This window comes from Apis laboriosa, unplaced genomic scaffold (assembly GCF_014066325.1).
Source record: "Apis laboriosa isolate Shangri-la unplaced genomic scaffold, ASM1406632v1 scaffold112_cov148, whole genome shotgun sequence".
Lineage (NCBI taxonomy): Eukaryota > Metazoa > Arthropoda > Insecta > Hymenoptera > Apidae > Apis > Apis laboriosa.
The window spans coordinates 2,439,419-2,463,528 of record NW_025220865.1 but is presented as its reverse complement, the minus strand read 5'-3'; the positions used below and the strand labels follow the sequence as shown (position 1 = coordinate 2,463,528).

Below are 24,110 nucleotides of genomic sequence, written 5' to 3'. Positions count from 1 at the left end.
ATAATTCATTCATTTTTAAAATAATATAAGTCCACTAAAATTTTTCTAAAATTTAACATTCTAAATGTAAAATATTCTAAATGTATATAAAATTAAAAATGTATTCTTTAATTACTTATATAGCAGAATAATATAAATCATAAATATAATATCAATTATTTGTCAGAAAACTAAAATAGTTATTAAGATAATCATTTGAATGAATAGTGGTAGTCATATGTAGTTATTATATTATAGCATAAAAAAAATAATTAAAAAAAAGCATTCTGACAAATAATATAGATTAATTGGTAGACGAATAATGAAAAATGAGAAAGTTAAATAAACAAGTAATATAATTTAGCTAATATAGTTAGAATTTGAATTAGACAGTAATGATCAATCAAAAAATATAAGTTATTTGTCAGAGAAATGAAGAGTAGTATAAATAGATCAATTATTTGTCTGATGTTAAATATATTATAATCAAACTAGTTTGTTACTTATCTGATAAATGATATAGGCCAATCAACTGAGATTAAGATACTTTTAATATCTTATCTTGAAAACAAGATTAAACTTCGAACCATACGCTTCCAGTGCACAATTTCTCCATCAATTTAGCATCGTAATTTGTAAGACTAAGTACCTTTTAAAGGGATCCGTATTATGCCATCGTTATTTGAAACTTGTTTTCGAGCGAAGAAATATCGTCGCTTTTGACAAAACAAATAGTTTCTAAGAAATTAATGTAAGGAATATCTTTTTTTGGCAAAGTCTCTTTAATTATTCTAGATTATTGGAATTTTCGCCATTTCACTCCTTCCTTCACTTATTGATTGTTATTCTTAACAATTTCCAAGTTAGATCTTTGTTTTCAAATGATATTTTTTTTGAAATAATTAGAAGCGATTGTGGAATTGAATTATGATTTCTCTTAAATGTATTGTAAAATGTATAATATAAAAATAATATAAAAGAATATTATTTTTTTTTATTGTTATATTTAATTATTTTGTAGTTTTTATTTTTATTTTTAATTAATTTCGAAATTATGAATTCGAAATATAAATCGAAAAAATTCGGGAAAGTTCTCGAAAGTTTCGGTTACAATCGGCTATGTTCGGTTACAATCGGCTATGTTCGGTTATAATCGGCTATATTCGGCTACAATCGACTATGTTCGGCTACAATCGACTATGTTCGGCTGCAATCGGCTATGTTCGACTATAGCTTGCAATAATTTTAATTTTTATGTGATCTTGAAGTCGCGATTTAGACCGTTATAATTTGAAACACTTGATCCTAACATCTTTATTAGAATTATTTTTTAAAATTTTATTTAAGAGATAATAATTTAAAAATTAAGAATATTAGAACTATTAGAAGTTGATCGAATATTATTTTAAATTATGATAATATAATGAAAAATAAAATTCGAAAAAATTCCTTTTATCCATAAATCGTTCCATTTACAATCACGAAAAGTTGTACGAAGAAAATTACGAGTGCTATGAGTTAGAACAAGTTGACGACTTCTAATTTCTGGAAGAAAATGGTCAGAGGAAATGGAAGCAAATTGAAGGAAACGAAACAAAAGTAAGTTTTGTCTCGAGTTTGGCAATTTTCCGTCATAAGGCAATAATTACCTATTTTATTTCTGAGATTGAGAGGGGAGATTCGTGCATTTTGCTGAATCAGTAGTGCTCAGAAAATAAATGAGAAGGGAGGGAAAAAAAGAGTATTGAGAGAATGCGCTGTAAGATAAATGATATCTGCTCACTACTGTGCATTTACAAGAAAAGAGATTAAGAAGATTGTTAGACCTGCTCGTGGCTTTGCTCGTTTATTTTTCCAAACATAATTCGATAATTGATGCGAGGTGATTTTTTACTTGAATTCGTTATTAATGAAGCGTTTTTTTTTTTTGCATTATTGTTTAATACATCGTTATTCATTATTAAATTTATATTTAAATCAAATTATTTTAATTTGAATAAGATTAAACAAATTTTTTGTGTAATTCTAGTTCTATTTTGAAAACTTTAAAATTCTTAGAAATATTTCTTTTTTCTTATTTTTAACACAAATAGTAATTAAATTTAAATTTACAACATTTAATTAAAATTATAAACGCTTTTAAAATTCTATATTATTTTCACTTGATTTTAACTCAGAAGTGCTCTTCATTTGTAAACAGACTCTTGAGTTAAAAACATGGTGAATGAGAATCATATTCACGAGTTTTACCAAACACTTTACTGAATTGTTATTCAATTTTCAACAACATAAAATCGATACAAATTCTTTTATAATATATATATATGTGTGTGTGTGTGTGTGTGTGGACAATTGGAGAATATAATTTGAGTATTAGTATTGAAAAAGAAACATTGTGGAGGAGAGATTGTGCGTGAAGTGAACAAAGGTATAGGAAACTATCCAATGAAATTCGATTCAGAAATTAGTTCCTTTAACACGCCATAGTTTCAAGATTCGGAATCCTACGCTTTGAACCTTCAATTGCATTCTGACTCCTCGTTAATCCATATCGAGATCAACTTTGACAAATGGGATCAGTCAATTGCTTTTGGAACGAGGCTATCTGTGATGTAATTTGCCGCATTCCTTGATTTCAGATATACATAATCATTCTATAATTAGATGTTTTGTCTAACTTTTTTTTTTTTTGTCTAAAAATATGAAACAGTGAAGAATTATATATTATCATAGATACAAACGATGATTGTTTCTCTAAGTAAATATTATTACAAATCTATTTTGCTTGTTCTATTTTAATGCGTGTTCTTTTTTTTTCTTTCTGTGATTTTCGATAACAAAAAGCTATTGTGATAGGTGGGGAATACGTAAAAATTTTCACATGTACAGAGAAATTCGATCATTTTGATCGCAGGAAAATTGGGATCCAAGCTATTTAAGTAGAAGAATTGAAATTTAATTTCGATTTAACTCGATCAGAGCTTCGATTTTTCTTTCTCGATTTTACTGAACATACTGAACAGTTTAAAGTCAAAATAAACATATCGATATCGATTTGATGCAATTCTTTTCCAATAGTAGGGATGATTCCTTGTAATCTCAATCAAGATCAAGTTTTTCTTTTTATTATATTCGACAAATTGGATTGATGTAAATATTTAAAATATTTTACTTTTTCTGATTAATCGATTATATACTTCGAAATTAGAAAATTCAAGCATTAGATTCTTGCCATTAAAATCGAGGACACGCGATCTATCTGCAGAAGTTGGGAATGGTTATGAGTCACCAACAGAATTAACCAATTAGCAACAAGTTAGACAAACTTCTCTGTACAAAGACAGCGCAAAAAAACCAGTTATTTCACATAGTCACGAACAATTCGTCCTGCAAAAACACGTCTCATTAATATTCGCCTCAAGACCACATCATTAAAGCCACATCTAATTACTATTTCAACCTAACCTCAATTATTCTAATTGAACTTAAAATATATATATATATTAAATATATATAATATATATATTCAATACGAAATTTCCGTTTTTCTTTAATTCGACGAATTTCGAGCAATTTGTTTCCCTTTGTTGAAAGTAACGGACGATGTCCCTCTAAACTTTTTTTTTTTGCTTCTCTCTCTCTCTCTCTCTCTCTCTCTCTCTCTCTCTCTCTCTCTCTCTCTCTCTCTTCATATTTATCCGTTTCCAACGGAAGTTGAATGGAGACCACATCCGGCCAAAGTTTCGACGAAAACTTTCCGTGGAAAAAATTTATCAGAATGTCTCTATAAATGGCCATTATACAGTTTAATACCGCTGTTCAATATTTTTGCTGGTTCGTTTTAAAATTAAACATGGCAGCAAGCGAGAAACTGCGATTTCATAATTGAAGATTTCTGCGTTTGTGTATTCTATATTTATATTTAAGTGAATGTAGTGAAGAAGATATGGAATGATAAAGAAAATGGATAAATATTATATTTATTTGTTTTTTAGTTGTTATATAATTGGAAGATCAAGAAAGAATTTTACATATTGTAATAAATAAGATTGTGTGAGTATTTATTCAAATTCGAATTATGAAAATTATAATATTCAAAAATTTATTTATATAGCGTAGAAGTAAAGAGAATGGAGTTTGTTATTAAATATTTTTCTTTTCGCTTTCGATCGAAGAAATTTTCACTCAAATCTTTGCAAAATAAAATAAATTCGATTACAATTAATCGAGAAAATAATAATAATAATTACCAAGATAATCCTTATTGGCGTGAAAGTTTCTTCGTCGCAAAAATCGAGCTAATATTTTTTTTATCGACACAAAACATTCTTCTTTGATTAAACACATCGGGCGTCTTGACGGCGTCGAACGGAGAAAGGAAAAAAAAAAAGAAAAAGGAAACACGACCAACTTTAATATCGAAGCCAAGTGACGCACGTTGATGCGAGAGAGCTCTCCTCTCCTTTAAAAAATAATCCGTGTCTTGAATTAGAAACTCGCTCAATCGTTCTCTGACGGGTTACTGAGAAAACGCACACGCTTCCACAAGGATTGAAATTGCTTCTCTACGTGTATAGAATCGATAATATCACTTGTAAATATAAGTAAGTAATTAATTATATTATTGCAAAAATATATAATATAATTAATAGATTTATTAATTTTTCTTTTTTTTTTTTTTTAGATGATGGAAAATATTTTTTTCAACGATGCTTTGAGGTATTGAATATTGATAAAGGTTTTTTTTTTTTACTATCTCAAATTAGTTATTCTTTTTTAAATTAACTCGAATTTTAAAAGAATTGTATATGATTTTTCTTTCAGAAGTTAATCATTTGATAAATTTGATGGAACAAATACAATGTTACAATATAGTTTTACAGTACAAAAGTAATTATTTAATTATATTATTTTAATTTTTAATTTTATTATTTATTTTATTTTATTTTTATTATTTAATTATTTAATTATATTATTATAAAAATATCAATGTAATATAATTAATAGATTTATTAATTTTTCTTTTTTTGTTTTTTAGATGATGAAAAATATTCTTTTCAATGATGCTTTGATTATTGAGGTATTGAATATCATCATAAAGGTCTCTTTTTTTTTTTACTATCTCAAATTAATTATTCTTTTTTAAATTAACTCGAATTATAAAAGAACTGTATATGTTTTTTTTTTCAGAAGTTAATTATTTGATAAATTCGATGGAACAAATACAATGATACAATACAATACAGTTTTACAATACAAAATAAGTAAATACATTGTTTTTCACTTTCACTGTTTGCTTCTTCTTACGATGTGAAATTTATCCTTTGTCTGGTATAAACTATTTTTGTGAACCAAATAACCATGTGTATGTAACGAGGGTACGAAGGAGAATCCCGATAAATTGCAAGAAAAGTTGGTATAATGTTGATGAAATATGGTGGAGGGTGGCGAGTTGGTTTTAAGTTTACGACGCACAGAGTATCTCTCTGTTTTAAAGATAATATCCAACAAGAGTAACAAAGGTCTTGGTCCCTTACTAGAGAAGGGTCGCAAAATCCAAATATTGTGACCTTGCATGCTCAACTATACGAATAACAGATTAAAAAATTAATGAAAATTAGAAAAATAGAATTAATAAATTAATAAAAATATATATGCATCGATTGAAATGTCATGAATGTCAAATGTATCGTGTTTTAACGAAGAATATATTGGATTTTTGGAGAGAGTGAAAATAAATTTTAATTTTCTATAATTTTTTTTTTTTTTTTTTTTTTGTATACACTTCTTTGACCAATTGAGTATAGAATAATTTATCAATGGGCCACTGGATGATACTTTCCTTTGTCCCATGTGACCCATAAGATATTTTAACACAGATGACTGAAAAGTTTTAAGACAAGATCTCCATTTAACAGATTATAAATCTAAATAATATTCATATAAAAATGGTTTTTTAAATTTATATTTATAGATATAATTAACTTTAAAACTCGTCGTCAAAAATATTTTATATCCATATTTTATATCCATATATTCTTTCTCACAAATTCACGAAACATTCGTGCAAAAATTCGCAAAGTATATCAAAGTCGAAGAAAATTCTATCCTCGAATATGCAAAAACTTACTCAACCACTTTTAAATTAATTAAGAGCACAACAAATAATTAAACTTTCGTTCTCTAACCGTGAAATGTTTTATTAACAATTGTTCGCTCTCAATTTTGGGCTTGATTTTCTGAGTGAATTGATATATTCAGAGGCTCCCACCGGGTTCCGTTTCCCTTTTCCTCGCGAAAAGGTAGGAACAGCGAAGGATAAACGTTGTCGCAGTATCTTCTTCGTTTGATCTTTCTCCACTGCGCAAAAGACTTCCTTTTCAGTGAAAATAAAGCAGTGTGGTCGTCGCTTTGAATTTTGTGCTCGATTTCAAACTATGGATAGATGGTTTGAGATTGTGGTTGAAATCTACTATGTGTTTAATTTTTTTCTCTGATCAATAATTAAATTTGTTAATTATTGCTCTTGGCGATAATTAAATGATAATGTAAAATAATAAAATAAAGTTATCGAGCAATATTAATTATTCTTAATCAAAGTATTCGTGCCATGCAAATATCTGACAAAATTATTGACACTTACCACTTGCTTCAACAAATTGTTATCTACACTATTGATCATACTACTGAAAAATTCTCTAACTGTGATTACCTTTTTTCATTTGTCTGCCAGCATTACAACTAACTTATTTATAGTTAAGTATGATTCATAATTAGTCTATCCATCTGACAAAAAATTAAAAACATATCATGACTATTATGCCAGTAAATGAAATGTACGTTTCCAAGATTTGAGAGATAATTGTTTACCTGTCTACCTATTTTTTGGTGGCAAAACACTTATCAATATCTTCTTTTTTTCCCCATTTTTGAGATTACTCCTTTTTCTCTGTATATTCGTATATATTTTCAATGAAAAATTGTTTTCATAATCCTCCAATCGATACTCCTTCGACTGATTTCTCCATATATCGTGTTCGTGGAAAGAAGTTCTTCGATTTCACAAAAAAAAAAAAAAAAAAAAGAAAAACGTCCTCATTCCTCAACAACAATCGTAGCAGCGCAGACACGTGACAATAACTCGAGCGAAAATTCTCAGAGCATCTGGAAAAGTCGTTATTCCCCGATTCCCCGCCATTGTGTCGTATTCGATCTGTCAAAGGGGTTGCATCTTCCTCTTTTATTCGAGGCGTGGAAGAGAAGGGATCCTCTTGCGTATCCTCGACTCGTCCCTTTTTCTTTTTCTTTTTCTTTTTCCACGTCGCACAAAGGGAAGAATCGTACGTGCCTCGTCGAGCATATAGATTCTTTCCAACTTGTCTAGCGATGTCTATCTTTGTGTCGATCTATCCGTTTCACATGGTCTATTAAGCAAACTGTCATTGTTTCGAATTTTCTTTCTTTCTTCTTTTTTTTTTTCGAGGATATTCTTATAACCTAGTATCTTTTGTGTTGAATTTATATATGTGTGTGTAAAGATATGATGTGCAAAGATGACTCGTATCTTGTATATTTGTACGTGACTCGGATGTTGCCTTTTCCTGTTTTTAAACAAACGACATAGCGAGCTCAATATAATGGAACAAAGGTATATCCATATTTGTATAACATAGTTTATTCTTATTTCTTAAATATATTTCAATCAAATTTATTTCCTTTAATTTATTTGTATTTTTTTTTTTCATAGGAATGTTCATGGAATATAAATTTAAACTTGGAAAGACTGGTAGTAGAAACTGTTGATTAAGCGTATTCCAATGAAAGAAAGAAATAATTTCAATGTAAAGATACAAGTGTGTAAAACAATTCTGATTGTTTCGACGACTGTAATAATAATAATACAATTTTTTACAATCTAAATTTTAATCTACAAACAAGAAGAAATCAAACAGTGGACGAAGTGAATCATAACAGATTGATAAGATATATCAATATCATTCTCCACTCGTATGGAAGAGAAAAGTATTATTAACTTCAATAATTAATATTAGAATCTGATTAAGGTAATCAAAACATTATTGAACATTGAACAATTAACATCTGATAGACAAGAAAACAAGTGCTCGATTCCATAAGAAAAAAGAAAAATATATACATTTAGAACGAGATCCACTCTGCATCTTATTCTCCAACAAATGGATAACAACGTTCGTACGAAACGGGCCGGTGCACCACAACCAATGCTACAAGCGATTCGAACAGCTCCCAGGGACAGAAAGGCACCAAGTTTAATCTAGCCTGTGCAATCTCGTCTAAACGTATCGAAATCCGGTCGAATATAAATCACAGGGGTGTGAGGGGGTGAGGCGTATCCGAAAGCGAGCCATCATTTATTCAACGTTTCGCCCCTGATCCCTGGCTAACCTAAAGGGGATGGAAGTGGACTTCCTGGACACCTGGAATTCCCCCAGCTTCCTTCTATTCCCTTGTAATCGTGCCAGGGGATTAGTTAGTGACCAGCTTTGCTTTGTAATCGCCAGTGTTTCTCACCCCCTCCCCCTTTCGACACTCTAAAAGACGTCGTAAAAGAAACGGATAAACGGATATTGTACACTCGTAGGAGTGATGCGAGATTTAGCTTTATGGATAGTGGATCTAATGAGGAGATTGTTTTACGAGCATGCGATTTGGCTTATTGTCGGGACAAATAGTTATAGCTTTCAATTGTTATTCTCGTGGGAGAAATTTTGATTTTTTGAAAGCGTTTGGTTTGAATAATTTGAGGAAAGAGCGGGTTTCAGTTTTAGGGATGTGTTATGTATCGGACAAGTGATTTGCGATTGCGAGTGATCGATCTGTACTACTTGTTCCAACTATATAATTGATTTATTTTACTTGTCCGGTTAGGTTTGAATTATCGATTGTTTCATTTTTCTGATCGTGACGGGCTTATCCCATTTGTAACAACAGCCACTGTCCATTTGCCTGGCATATGATCGATCTGTATCACTTAGTCGAGAATGATTGATTTATTATTGTCTGATCGTTTAAATTATATTTCGATAAATATGGAATGTTAAAATAATGCTTTTCGATAGATAAAAGCATCGTTTAATTCAAACAATTAAAATTATATACACTACAATGCATATAGAACAATATTTTAATTGATACAGCAATCGTTGAGAAAAATTGTGTTCAGTTATCTGGATGTACACGTGGACTTTAGGGATGAAAGAAATGTTTCTAAGTGAACCAGAATGACAAGAAAAATGATTCACCTGAGATGGCTGGAAGTCATGCGTGTATCATTTATGCAGAGAGGCGAGCAAGTTTAAGGGGCAAAGATACGTTTTTAGGAAACTTTTAATTCTTTTTCTAAGCAGTGAAAATTTTATACACTGCTATTATGATATTATAAAATACATCATCAAAAATAAAGAAACACAGTGTTTGAGATAAACTCATATAATTTTTCTCAAATATGATAAAGCAATATATTTGATGTTCATTTTCAATACATTGTCGATAAAATCAATTTCCTTCTTTACCTAATTATGATTAACAATAATAAAACGTTAAACGATTATTAGAAATAAAAATTACGATTAGTGAAAAAATATTCAGGAAATCGATCCACGAGCAAGAATTATCATTTTAAACTTTTCATATATCATCGTCCCAGTGAAATGGAATAATTTCGCGATATTTCATCCGAAATGCGTTTTCGCATTGCAGATTTTAGGCAAGCGACATTTTTTTTTCGAGCTTTGCCCTCAAGCTTTCATCAATCATCGGACATCGAGCATCGGGGGTTGGATCGACGAGGTTGACAATGAGGTGGCGATCCTTCCCTCGAATATGTCAGCCATCCTTATCTTTTAACATCAATCATGCGTTTAGGATTAATAGCTGTGGATGAAGCAGCGATTTTTACGATTACAAAACTGATAGATCCTTCGTTCTTATTATCCCCGCGACAATATTGCAATACATATCCCTACATACATATCAGATAAGAAGATTAAAGAATTTTTTAATTTTTTAATTTATCTTAAAAATTAATCCTTATTTTTTTATCGTTTATGGAATAATAAATCTCAATTTTTTTTTTATTTTCATTTAAAATCGATTTGTCTTTGAGATATTAATCTAGCTGCGCATGAATACTATTTACATCGGTATTTCATTTTATCTACATTTTCGTTCTTCCTTCCTGAAATTTAAATTCAAAATCCATTCTTCACAAATATCTCGAATTCGTTACAACACCCAATATAATTCACGAAACTCTTTCGAAAATTCCACGAGTATAGTATTCCATGCAAAAAATTGTGGAATAAACAATATATAAATCCATGGTAACGTCCAATTTCGCATACTTCCGGAACAGAAAGATCCGTCATTCCGCTCCTTGATTAACCGGAGTTTTCTTCTCCCCTTCTTGCGAGAGAGAGAAAGAGGAGAAAGAGAGAGAGAGAGAGAACGAAACAATTTCTCAGCTCATAAAGGAGCCAATGTTTTTGAAGATAGGGGATTCTTCCTACCAGAGATGTTTTGGAAAATTGATCTCCCCGTTGGATTATTCGGCACGGACAGTGAAAGGCTTTAAATCGTAATTGGAGTTGGTGGAAGTTTCGTCCTTGGCCTTAGGCAACGATTCGAGGTGTTTTGGGAAATTTGGGAAAATTGCGTGTGGTGGAAGTTGGAACATTGGTGTTTTGAACATTGATGGGTTTCTGATAACCGAACAGTTTCCACGATGGAGATTCGTTGGGTTGCCCTTTATGCACGTTATGATTGAAATTATAATGGAAAAAGGTGATGAAGAAAAAAAAAAAAGAAAAAAAAAAGAAATTTATCGTTTCTTCATTTGTAAAATGATCGACTTGCACTACTTTTCTCGACGAAATTATCGAGCATACTACTGATCTGATCAAATTATTATTGACTCTGTATACTATCGATTGATTCTTGATTCTGTACTTGCTTGTTTGATAAAATTACCGATCGTAAACTATCGGTTTGGCCAAGTACTGTTGACCTATACTACTTGCCCGATAAATTTACCGATGTACTACTATTTGCTCGAGTAAATTATTGACCGTGTGGTCCGATCAATTTTTGATTGTACTACTTGTTTGGCAAAATTATTGATCATCAGCTTCCACCAATGATTAACGTATTTTTATCTGTTTATCAGAATTATTGATCACGTATATATTTAAATTTGAAATTTAATTTAAAAGCTTGATATCCTCCACAAAGTGAGAAAGTGTGTTTACGAAAGTCAAGAGTGGAAAAAGTGTTTATCAAAAATAGCCAGAGGTTATTTTTCATTAAAGATAAAGAAAGAATGTAAAATAAGAAGAAATGCTGCTATCCATTTTTTGCGAAGAAATGCATTCGTCCTTATTTGTATCCCGTTCTATTTTATAAAAGTAACATCCTCCCTCTAATCCATCTCTGACTGTATCACACTGCACCATTGGAGGGAATATTACGGTTTATGTATTAGGTTCTATAAGAAATTCTCGAATCATTTCTCCTCGAAATATATTGCAATAACAAATTATCTTTCGTTTTCTTAAGATTGATAAAGGAAGAGGTATTTTCTATTCGTAAGATCAAAAGATTAAAATCAATTAAATATCCTATCATTTATTATTTTTTATCATTTCTTTTATTTGATATATTCTTTTATTTGAGAAATAATAATCATTTAGAAGTAATTTATTTCTTGTAGTAATATTTCGATACAATTTTATTTTACTCGTATTATACAAAATAAATTAATGATATTTTTATTTCATAACAATTAATTTAATTAGGAAATAATAATAATAAACTTTTCAAAATTCGCATCAAAATCAACAATAAAACAGATTTTTAAGATTCACCTCAATTTTGATAAATTTCAGTTTAAACGTTTCTTGAACGTTCGAAATTTCATGGAGATCAAGGGGGAAAAGAAGTGGATTAAGTTAGAGAGTTAAGAGAATCGACAGTTCCAAACTCTTAAGCTTGGAATAATTCCGAGTGCAATAGCTCAGAAAATTCGGTCACCGGATTTTGAGACGTTAAAAACCACATTCTCAATTTCCTTTGCAATATTTTTCAAACGTTATGAATAATAAAAAGAAGCTTACAAAATAAAGATTTTTTTTACTCGAATCTTCTTCCTTTTATTATAGAACTATAATGAAATATGGTTTCAGTGTATTACTTTGTAAACTTTCAAGCTTGATTATTTAGAAAATGAAGCTGTATATGAAAAAATATATTATCTATATTTTACATTTATTTATAATTATTTATTGTATAAACAATGTGTATTATGCCAATTCTCAATAGAAGCTTAGTTTTGAAAAAAATCATTTAAATTCTAAAATAAAATCAAACAACCAGGATTGCTTCAAGAACATTATTTATTTTTAGAAGATAATTAACATTATTTGCGATACTAGTGCCATATTAATTTCTAATACCCAATACTCATATTTATTTCTTTATCTTTTTATAAATGAAACTATCATTCGTCATAGTTAATAACAAACGTTTGCAAATTATGAAATGATTTCTTCTCATTGAAGAAACATTCTTTCATATTTTTCGAATTAAGAAATTACTATTCTATTTCATTTTGTTCATTGAAAAAGCAGATCACGTAAATCGATATTAAAAAAAAAATTTTAATAAAAATCAAAATTGGTTGTTGCAAAAATCTCATAAATAATATGATTAATATATCATGGATTAAAAATTAAATTAAAAATTCCACAAAAATTTCCATATAAAACACAACAACGAGATATATAATCAACGCCAATATTAAAAATGAAAAAAATATTTTTTCCGAGAATAACTAAATCGTTGAATTCTTGTAAAATTTCTCGTCACAGTATCCAGCTCTGTTAAAAATTCAGATCCGGCAATTCGAATCCCAAAATCCACGAAAACATCCTACGTAAACCAACTATGCATTGTATCCCTTCGAAATTCGCCATAAGAGATGGTTATATTCAACGTGGGTTGGCGCTAGTGTCGAGAGTAGAGATTTACGAGGAAATAAGTTATTAGAGCGTAAACTATGGCGTTAAAACAAATTGGTTTCTTCCTTTTTCTTTCTTTTTTTTTTTTTTTTTTTTTTTTCATATCATGTAAGGTTCATTTTCCCTCTGCCCGTGTCAGACGAAGTAAAAAATAACAAATAAAATGAAAATCTTTCTGTGACCTTTGACCCTTATAGGACTTACAATAAATTTCCGATTTATAGGGATAATTGATAGAATGTTTTAGGGATTAATAGGAATGGAATTTAGTTCGATGAATTTTGAAAATTATAAAAAGTAAAGGATGAATTTTAAAGATCTTTGAATAGTTTTTTTTATTTTATTTGATCGAATACGATAGATATACTTATGACATATTAAATATAATATAAAGGGAATGCATATTTTTAAATAACAGAAAAGAGGCTAAAGAAATGGAAATAGATTATACAACAAGTTAGAATATCAATAAAAATAATTAGAAAGTTGGAATTGTTATTACAAATTGGAATTGTTAAAAGTTACTGAATTAGTAACTAGAAAATTACTGAAAGATTACTAACTGTTGACATAAACCTATTGACATAAATTAAAATATGAATACGAAATGAATTATATTGAATTCAATTCTGACATGTCAGAAATATAGAAATGTGTCTTTTTTCATATAATAATGTTTCATCAAAGTAATCGTGATATACATATACCATATACATAAATAAATAGTAAAAAAATTTTGAACGAAACATTAGAAAATCAGATTTATGTATCAGAGATTAGATACAAAGATTTACCGGAAATAGATTTGAATTAAGGCAGTACGAGAACGAATGGATCTCGTCTATAAAACGAGTCGTGATTTATCGATGGCTTAAAGCTTGGTTTGCATGTGCATTCTTTGTGTGCACAAATATCGGTCGATAACTGATAAAGTTATATGACGATAAGAAACGTAATTTTCTTCTATGAAAAAGTATTCGATTGGCTATTTTTATTCGTTTTTTCGTCCTTTCAGTGGATTATATTTGCAAATTTTTATTCTTATTCCATTTTGAATAGAATTACATCAATCAAAGTGACAAGTTTTAAAATTTTTTTTCCTTTATACATTAAATAAAATTATTTACTTTTATTCAACAACAAACAAAATTAGAATTTGTTTGAAAAATGTAATATTTAAATCTTATACGAAAAATATGAAATAATTTAAATTTATTGATAATCATTTCCATAACTAACCTCAAAATTACTTTCTAGAGTGTCACAAATTAGCTTTAATTAACTTTAATACGTATCTTGGTCACCATCGATTAAACCATAATATCATATTCATTTAGTTAATATTGTTTGACTTTCGAACAACTGAAATGTGACCCGCAGGAATATTACTGAGTACTTTACTTATTTCTAAAATACAATCAAAGCTGTACATTTAATTAACGCAACATAATTAACTATAATACCTTAATAAATTCAACTACCATTTAATTCATTATTTTCATAAATTCAAACATTATAATAATCTTATAATTATAAATAAATCAAAATAGTTTTTGCCATTTTGTAATCAAAAAATTTAAAAAATATCTTATTTATTTTAACATTAATCGTAATTTATCATAAGAAAAAATTGAATATTTTAAAAATTTAACCAAATATCCTTCAGAAAAATTAATATTATTCCACTACATGTGTCAAAAATACGTTTCATCAGAAAATTACAATCAATGTTCCAAACAATGTTACAGACAATTTCCTTACAATATAATATGTGATATTCGAAACAATCTTGAGGTTAGGTATTCTTAAATGTAGTTCGCAAGTAGACGATTATGAATCCACCATCTATCATTTTCATCACGTGGAACCATTATATTTTTGTCTCGAGAACCATGTTTCAATAATATTCGTTCGTTTAATTCGTTGCTACTGGCCAAAGTATTCATAGTAAATATTAGATGGAGATGTGCTCAAGGATGCAATTCAATTCGAATAGGTTAATTGCTTGTCTTGAGTGTGATTATTCTTGTGATCGAAAGAAATAATATTTGAAAATATTGGATGGAATTGCAGTTCTGTTTGAAACTTTGACTTTGAGGTTATATTCTCAGATTTGATAGAAAGTTGTAAAGTGCATTATAGATTAAAATATTTGGAATATTGAATGTGAATGTAAATGAAAACGAATGTTTGTATTTCATTATGTGAAATTTTAATGTCACTTTACAATTTTTGGAGATTTTGATTTGAAATTTTTTTGAAAATTTTTGAGGTTATCAAATATTAAAAATATTTGAACTATTAATGTATTCTTTAGAATTTAAACATTATTAGTTTTGAAAATTTTGTTATGTAAAATCTATTAATGAAGTTTGAAGTATTTATTTCGAATTAAAATCAAAATTAATAGAAAATTCAATATAACTATAATTGGAAATTTGAAGTTATGCTTTGTTAAATTAAATTAGGAAAGCAATTATTTTTTCATATTTGATACAAAGTTTTAACATATATATATTATTATATCTTCTTAATACAAATTTTTAAAATTCCATTTATTTTGAAGCAATCATTTCCAGAAATAAGAATAATCTTCACGTATTTCCCTACAAAAGAAAACAATTTTCCTCTCTTCGACACTTGTATCTATTATTTTTGTTTTCTTTATTCCTCGTCCCTCCAATTTTTCACTCTATTTTATTCTTTCTTATGTTTTTTTTATTTTCCTTATTTCGTTCTCGTGGATTCTTTCCTCTGTTCTTGACTTCCAGTTCATCGATACGATGAACAAGATGAAAGAGATATTCTACCAGTCTTCGTTTTTTATTTGAAAAAAAATATTTCGATCTTATAAAATATTTCATGATGTATACAAATTTCTGTTTTTAAAAGAGAGCTACTTTATGAATTAAAAATATATAACACTATATTTATGAATAAACAATGTGTGTATATATTAAATTCCCTACATAATAATACAGAAAAAAATGAAATAAGCAAAAATAACAATTAATATTTAAAATCGATATTCGAAAAATTATTTAAAGATTAAGATTCAACATAGATATTATTTGATGTTAAAAAAAAATATATATTTAAAATTATTCTAATTTAAAAATTATAATTTAATCACACAATAATCACTTAATATAAAATTAAAATTATTAACAATATTTTCACCTTCATTTTCTTTATTTTATTCTTGTTTTAATTAATATTACAAATTTTATCACAATTGGAAACGAATTTATTAAAACTCGAATTTGCTCAGGCTTTTCAAATAGCTGGGTTGTTTGAAAGAACGCGAAAAAACAAAAAAAGTATCCGCATATTGTCGTTGCTTACCTTTTCTCTACTTCTTATTTGACTTTTTAAAATTCAACAGGGATGCTAATAAATATAGGAGCGCCAACACGTGTACCTTGTCGTCTCTAATTTCTACTTTCTCTTTCTTTTTTTGCATACGATTTTCTTCTATCCCTGTTCTGCTTTTCCTTTAACCATACTTTTTTTTTTAGTTTTATTTTCTCGCTGCAACACGTTTTTTAATTTTCTTTCTTTTTTTTTTGTATTCTTCTTCTGTTTTTTTTTTCATTTTATCTTCTGATTTAGTTTAAATTTCTTTTTCTGTATTATGCTTTCTTCTATGTTATTTTTGTTTCGTGTTCTCTCTTCATTGTTTTATTTTTTGATTGTTAAATATTTATTTCCATGTTTTCCATGTTCTTTATTTTTTTTTCATTCTTCATATCTTTGTCTTTTTCATGTTTTTTCAAATTTCAAATTCTTTCTTTCACACATTTATTCCCTTTAGGGGCCCTCCTGCCTTTTACATTTCCCCTCCCCCTTTTTTGACTTCGAGTTCATCGATATGCGACACGAGATATTCCATCGCCAACCAACAGTTTTCGACCCCGCGCCACTCTCATCACCATAAATCCTATTTATCTTTCGTTATTTGACTATCAGAAATTTTACACGCATTATCATATTACCCGAAGTATTCTCTTAAAAATTCTCGACGAACTTATTTTCGCTGAAATTATCCGAATAAATATTCTAATACATCTGGAATTTTTAAGAGATCGAATCAAAAGAGATTCCTAATAAAGTCTTCATTTAATTCTCTCTAATTTTTCTTTTAATACAAAAAAAAATTTTAAACAAATGTCTATAAACAAATGAAATTATATTTTTAATTATTTTCTTACATCTCGCAAATGTATAACATCACATTGAAACTTTTTCTTTAGTTTTAAACTAGTTAACGAAATAATATATTCAAATATTCAAAAAATTCAAAAAAATAAAATTATTATTCATCCATCCATCCAAATTATTTCCATTGCTTAAAAATCACTGAATTATAAACAAAAATTACTAAAAAAAAAAAAATATTCACCCCTATCCATTCACGCATTTAATTTTCTCCGAGCACGAGGTCGTCTCAAGGAACACGAGGGTCGAGTCGAAGGGCGAGCAACGCCCTTGGTCGTTCACCATGCAAATTAATGCGCATTTAAATCGGGTATCGCGAAATTACGCGCGTTAATCAGACGAAAACTCGGCCAGCTTGTTAGCCGATATTGTTTCGTAATCTTGGAATTTTGGGATCAGAATGGAGTGCGGGGAGAGAAGAGGAACTCTGCACAGACTGTTTTTATGGGCCTCGTTAAGATGTTCGATGTACATGCGTGCGATCGATCGGGCTTCGATACCACTACACGGCTGACGCGCGATAGGCCTATACTACTGCCCATATCCCGTGCCGCCTACGCTCGAACAATCGCCGTTTTATGGTATCGTGTCGCTCAATCGTGAAACGATCGTGTGTTTTCATGGATGGTGGATAGGGATAGCAGAGTGAGTCGTTTCGAATTATTCGTAAGAACGTGAATATAAAAATTGCATAATCGTGAAAAGATAGACACAGATCACAGATCACAAATTTACTTTGTTCTGAATCAATGATCGTTTCTTTATAAATTTCAAATTTTTATCATTAAAATCTTGACATTTCAAATAAATTTTATGAATTATAATATAAATGTTTTAACACAATGTTTTAAAACAATTATTTTTCACTCGTACTCGCAAATCTATTAACTAACCAGAAACGCCTGCACATAGGCAACCGATCCGGTCATCGTGCTCAGCTGATCGATGAGCGGGTTGCCTACGTACAGGCGTAGTTCTTGCGTTGTAACTCAAAAATTCTTCGTTCGCGTAATTTTCGAATTCTCTACAAACTCTTCTCTACTCTCACACGGTGTCCCACATTCGAGACAAGATAATAAACGCTCGAATTCGACGCGGTGGCGTACGATCGAAGGATTATTATTAATGCTGATCCCACGAACGTTCCACGACGAGAAATCGCGTCGAGTCACGTCGAACTTTATGAAAGTCGTCAGCAAACTCGGCTCCCCGACATGGGCCAAGCCTTTGATGCGGTGCTAAATTCGAGAGGTGAAATTTGACGAGACGAGGATTTGCCCGACGAGTTAATACCGAGGATGAAATTGCGGCGTGGTTTATCATTTTCAGCACGTGGTATATCTTTGATTTCTGCGAGATTACAGAGATGATTATGACAAAGTTGCAAGGATCTTTTGATTAAACATTCTGAACGTTCAATGAGCAACAGTATTGCGCGATAATTATTCGTTTCATTTCGAATCGATCGAACTCATCTTATGGAGACAATTTTTTTTTTTTATCACATTTCGATAAATAATTTGACCATACGTATATATACACGTAAGTTTAAATAAAATTTAATATTTGTAATTCAATTGTTTCACTGGCACTGGAATTGAATTTCGATATTTATCATTTTTTCGATGAAACTAATGTTCGATTATTTACAAATTCAGAAAATCAGAAATTAACACTTTTCCACTGGAATAGTCGTCAACACATATACAAATAAACTTTCCTCCAAAATTCAACAACTGATCCAACAACTATTCATTACATCCCAACGCACGCATATTCAAGATTCTAAAACACCCACTGGTATTCATCAGCCATATATGCCCTTCCTCTGCAAAAAGGGGCAGCCTTTTGAAAGCGTCGTGTGAACCGACTGTCCGCGGCACGTGCCTTCAGACAGCAGCTCCAAAGAACAATGGACGGATCTGTAGGCAGCGCGTACAAGCTGGATTCCAAACAGAGACACTGCATATCCATCACTGCACTTGCCCGGACAACATTGTCCTCGACTTGGCTATGCATCGATGCCTCGTGTTTCTAAGAGAGAGAGAGAGAGAGAGAGAGAGAGAGAGAGAGAGAGAGAGAGAGAGAGAGATAAGAGATTGGGTCTCTGGTGGGAGAAACGTGCGTTCATTTAGGGCATTAAAGCTTTTGTCGGTGGTAACAAAAGCTTAAAAACTTTTGTCGAGGAAAGTGGATTACATTGGAGATAATTGAAATATAGGAAAATTGGATGCCAAGAGATTGGATCATGTGGGAGCTAATTGAAATAATGCTGCATAGGGAAATTGTATTCACTAAATTTAATAATGTAATGTTTATGGTATTGTATCAGAGTATATTTTAAGATATAATATTTTGAAGATTTCAAAAGTTAGTTCATAGTACATTTAAAATTTTTGAGATTCAAGAAAGTTTGAGAAATATTGTTGTGGATGGAATAAGGGGACAGAAGTTCTATTGAGTTAAAAATTTTTGGAAGAGTTTAAGAAAATGATTTTGAATTTGTATTTCACAATATAGGATATATGATCCATAGGACATTCTAAAATATTTTGCAGAATATGATTAATTATTATATAATGAAAGTTTAAGATGTTGAAGAGCATGTTTTAAGAAAAATTAAGAAATGAAATAAGGAAATTTTTGTTGTTGTTAACAAAAATTCTATTTAATTAAAAACTTTTGGAAGAATGAGTTTAAATAATGATTTTGAATTTGTATTTCATAATATGATGTATAGTAGGGAATTTTAAAATATTTTGCAGGTTTCAGAATATGGTTCATTGTTATATAATGAAACTTTGAGATGTTAAAGTAGGGCATATTGAGAAATGCTGCTGTGAGTGGAATAAAGGAATTTTTGTTGTTGTTAACAAAAGTTCTATTTAATTAAAAACTTTGGGAAGGATGAACTTAAGAATGCTTTTGAATTTGTCTTTCACAATATGGAACATATGATCCATAGTAGGGCATTTCAAAATATTTTGCAGGTTTCAGAGTATGGCTGACTGTTATATAATGAAACTTTGAGATGTTAAAGTAGGGCATGTTTCAAGAAATGTTGAGAAACACTGTTGTAGATAAAGTAAGGGTATCTTTGTTTTTGTTAATGAAAGTTCTACTAGTTGAAAGTTTTGGGTAGAACTTAAGATAGTGTTATAGACTTAACTGAAGCAATGCAATGGAAAGAAAATTGTATGCATTGGTATAGACCTATGTCTCATAATTTGAAACTATATTTCATAGTTTCAGCATTTAACAATTTAAATATTACTTTCAGAATTATTCTACAAGAATTGAAACTTTGAAATATGATCTAAAAAAAAAAAAAAAAATTAAGAGGCATTGTTGTGGATGTAATGAAATATAGAATTTGAATTTTAAATAATGTAGATTTTAATAAATTTCCTGTATTGTAGAATACATATGGAATAAGAGAATGAGATATTATACATATAATGTAAAACGTGGGCGTACAATATTTGTTGACAGGAATAAGCCATCAATGATTCGAATAAAATATTTTATTTCCCGTATAAAACCAAAAATCCAATTACCTTTAGCAAAAGTCAATATAAATAAATACTGGCAATATACGATGACGATCCCATTAATCGGTCCTCATCATCGTCGATAAACAACCAACATTGTTTCACTTGAGAGTTTTATGCTCTCCTCGTAAATTGAACGAAGAGAGGTCGGTTAAACGAAGATATCGGCTTCTTTACCATAAAAGTCAGCTTTATTTTCACAAAACGATACGATCAACTACCAATTGCACGTCTTCTAGGTATAAGGCCTGATGCAGAAGAATTTCATTCTTGCCATCTCTGCTCTCTTTCGACAGGTTTATGTTTCTTTGAGACACGTATCATTCATAAAGAATACTTAATGCCATAAAATAGATCCAAAGAATAAAATGTAATCTATAAAATATATATATATAAAACAATATAAATTTATAGAAATTAATTTAATTTCGGTGAGAAAAAAATATTTAAAATTCATATATAGCATTTTCACTATAATATTCTTTGGATAAAATTTGTTCGAAAGTTAAAAAAAATCATGTCATTATACGTAACCTAACCTAACCTAACCTGTATATACGCCGTTACATTTTTTAATTTCGATCAGGAAAAATATTTAAAGCTCATATATAGTATTTTCACTTTTTTTTTTTTGATAAAATTTGTTTAAAAACTAAAAAAATGATGTCATTATACGTAATCTAACCTAACCTAACCTATATATACGCCGTTACATTTTTTAATTTCGATCAGAAAAAATATTCAAAAATTCATGCATAGCATTTTCACTTTCGTTTGTATACAATTTTCTACATTGATGTGTTTGAACGGGATGCTTAACTTTTCGATCGTGTAATTCAGTGAAAGGAATATAAGAGCGAGGGCTTTTAACATTCATGATGGGGAGGCGATCGTGAAAATTTTTAAACCGTCTCGGCTTAGTTTTTAAACAGGGGAGACTTGTCAGGAGGGAACGTGTTTCGAATATTTCCTTTGGGAACGTTGTTTGGAAACCTCGTTTCGAGGCAACTTAATTCACCGCGAAAACTTAAATTCGATTTTGAAAGAAGATTGTCGATAAATAGAAATACGATAGATGTAACAACGTTACATGAGTTCTTTTTTTTTCTTGTTATCTCATAAAAATGATTCTGATAGCGAAGGAATTTTTGGCAATGTTTTAAAGAAAGGTTATAAGTTCGTTAGACAATTTGAAACTTAAAATGAATAAAAATATATATATTTATTTAAATGATCTATAACTTATCTGAAAATTATTAAATCATTGTCTAATCAATTCACCTACACTACTTCTCTAATCAAATTAAGGACTTTGTGTAGCCAACAGTTGACTACTCTAACCAATAATTGATCATACCGAATGGCAAGTAGAATAAATTAATTATAGTCAATTAAGTAGATTAGAATGAATCACAATTACAATAAACATGTTTAGTTTGACTGTGATTGATTTATTCTTGTGCAAGCAAGTTACTAGCTATATTTTGTTTAACCAATAATTTTACTTTTATTATTATAAAATATTTAATTAAATTCTTTTTTTTTTTAGATACACTATAAACTTCATTGTTCATATCTTTTTCAAAACTGATAAAATTATAACACGTTTAATTATAACTCAAATGTAGAATATAACTGATAATTATCACAGAGACTTTTTTTACATCCAACATCCACCAGTTACCAGTCGGTTAAGTAGAATCATAAACTAATTAACGATAATGATTGGTTTACTCTACTTGTCTGACCACAACTGGCATTTCACTTGTCTCGTTACACAAATTCTCGAAACCATCGAAATCGCAATAACACATGAATTTCCAACAATGAAAATCCAAACTGTGACCTATTAAAAGCTAAACTATACGCTCGTTTAAGCCTCTCTTACTCGTCTCAAAATGATGGCACACGTGCACTTAAGGGAACTATCTTCTTAATTGCGTCTTGAATGGCGTCGTGGTTAACCGTGCAAACGTAATAAATGAAAACGTAACTTGGTATCAGTGTTGGATAATATTTACCAAAATAAATATTCTCAAATATTGTTTAACACGTTAGATTTTGATTAAATATTATTTCAAATAGGATATAAAAATTTCGGCAAATGAAATAAAATATTTTAATCTTGCTTAAAGTAAATTTAAGAGTTTCTACTGAAAAAAAAAAATTAAAGTGGAATAAGTTGTGATATGATTGTAATGATATGATAAAAAATATTTTTCGAATATAAAAAAATTATCCAGTATTCATAAATTGAATTCGAAAACATTATTTTCAGCAATATTATTTAAAATAAATCGATTAAAATAAATAAAATAATTCGAGACAAAATCTAAATATTTTTGGTAATATTCAAATAAAATATTATTTTTCAATACTTGATACTAAACGAAACGTTTTACTTTCAAAATATATGCCCATTTACTTTAAAATAAATAGGATTATTTGCCATTTTTTTATTATTTAAAGTAATATTTTATCCAGGTTTGACCAAGATATATAGCCTCGTCGACCAACGATGTACGCCGAATCGTTGATCTTTGTCAACATTATCGGGTCTCGGATCCGTAATTCCGTCGCTAACTTGCAGCATTCATTCTTGACCCAATTCGAGCCCGACGTTACCGACCGAGCAACTGTTTGCTAACTGATTTGCGATTGTTTGCCAACTGATCCCTAAGAAGAAACGTGATTTCACCGTACGGAGAAATTATCGTGATCGAAACGCTACTCGATATATTTTTGCATTATTGATTCTAATATGGAAATATCGAGGCGGTTCAAGCGTTATTATTGACGATTATACGAAGTTATATAGGTGCATATATTATAGGAAATATATGAAAATTTTATTAATCAATGCGTGTGCCATGTGACGCTATTTTGAACGTTTTACGTAGTTTACCGATTCAGGCATATATCGTTGACTATTATCACTGAAATTATTTGGTAGAATTATTTAACTCCTATTTTTCATATATTCTATATATATATTTTCAGAAAATAATATTATCTTATTTTAATTAAATTCATAAGTAAAATTGTACGTATAAAAAAACAATATTCTCATTTTTTTCCACTGAGAAATATATTACAAATTTAACTCGCTCGAAAGTAATATTATTAAATTTAAAATTACGCTTTTTAATTATTCATTTGTAATATGTTTCATTAAGATTAAATTGTTCTTTACTTTTATTTAACATTATTCTTTTTGTATTTCATCGAAAAGCGTGAAAGAGAGAATACATATAAGAGATTTGACGAAAATATTTAAGCTTTTATTTTTACACGAAATTCGTGTAAAATC

General features: G+C 29.3%; 1 protein-coding gene and 1 long non-coding RNA gene across 7 annotated transcripts in view; both read left to right on the top strand.

The window, feature by feature from the left end:
• The window catches only part of LOC122712288, a 163,231-nt gene that overhangs the window by 68,375 nt on the left and 70,746 nt on the right, over positions 1 to 24,110 (top strand). The gene's annotated exons all lie outside the window — the stretch shown is intronic.
• Positions 4,036 to 5,078, top strand: LOC122712319. Its single transcript, XR_006346315.1, has 4 exons — positions 4,036 to 4,583; positions 4,664 to 4,698; positions 4,804 to 4,869; positions 5,018 to 5,078. It is a non-coding gene; the product is annotated as an uncharacterized LOC122712319 (long non-coding RNA).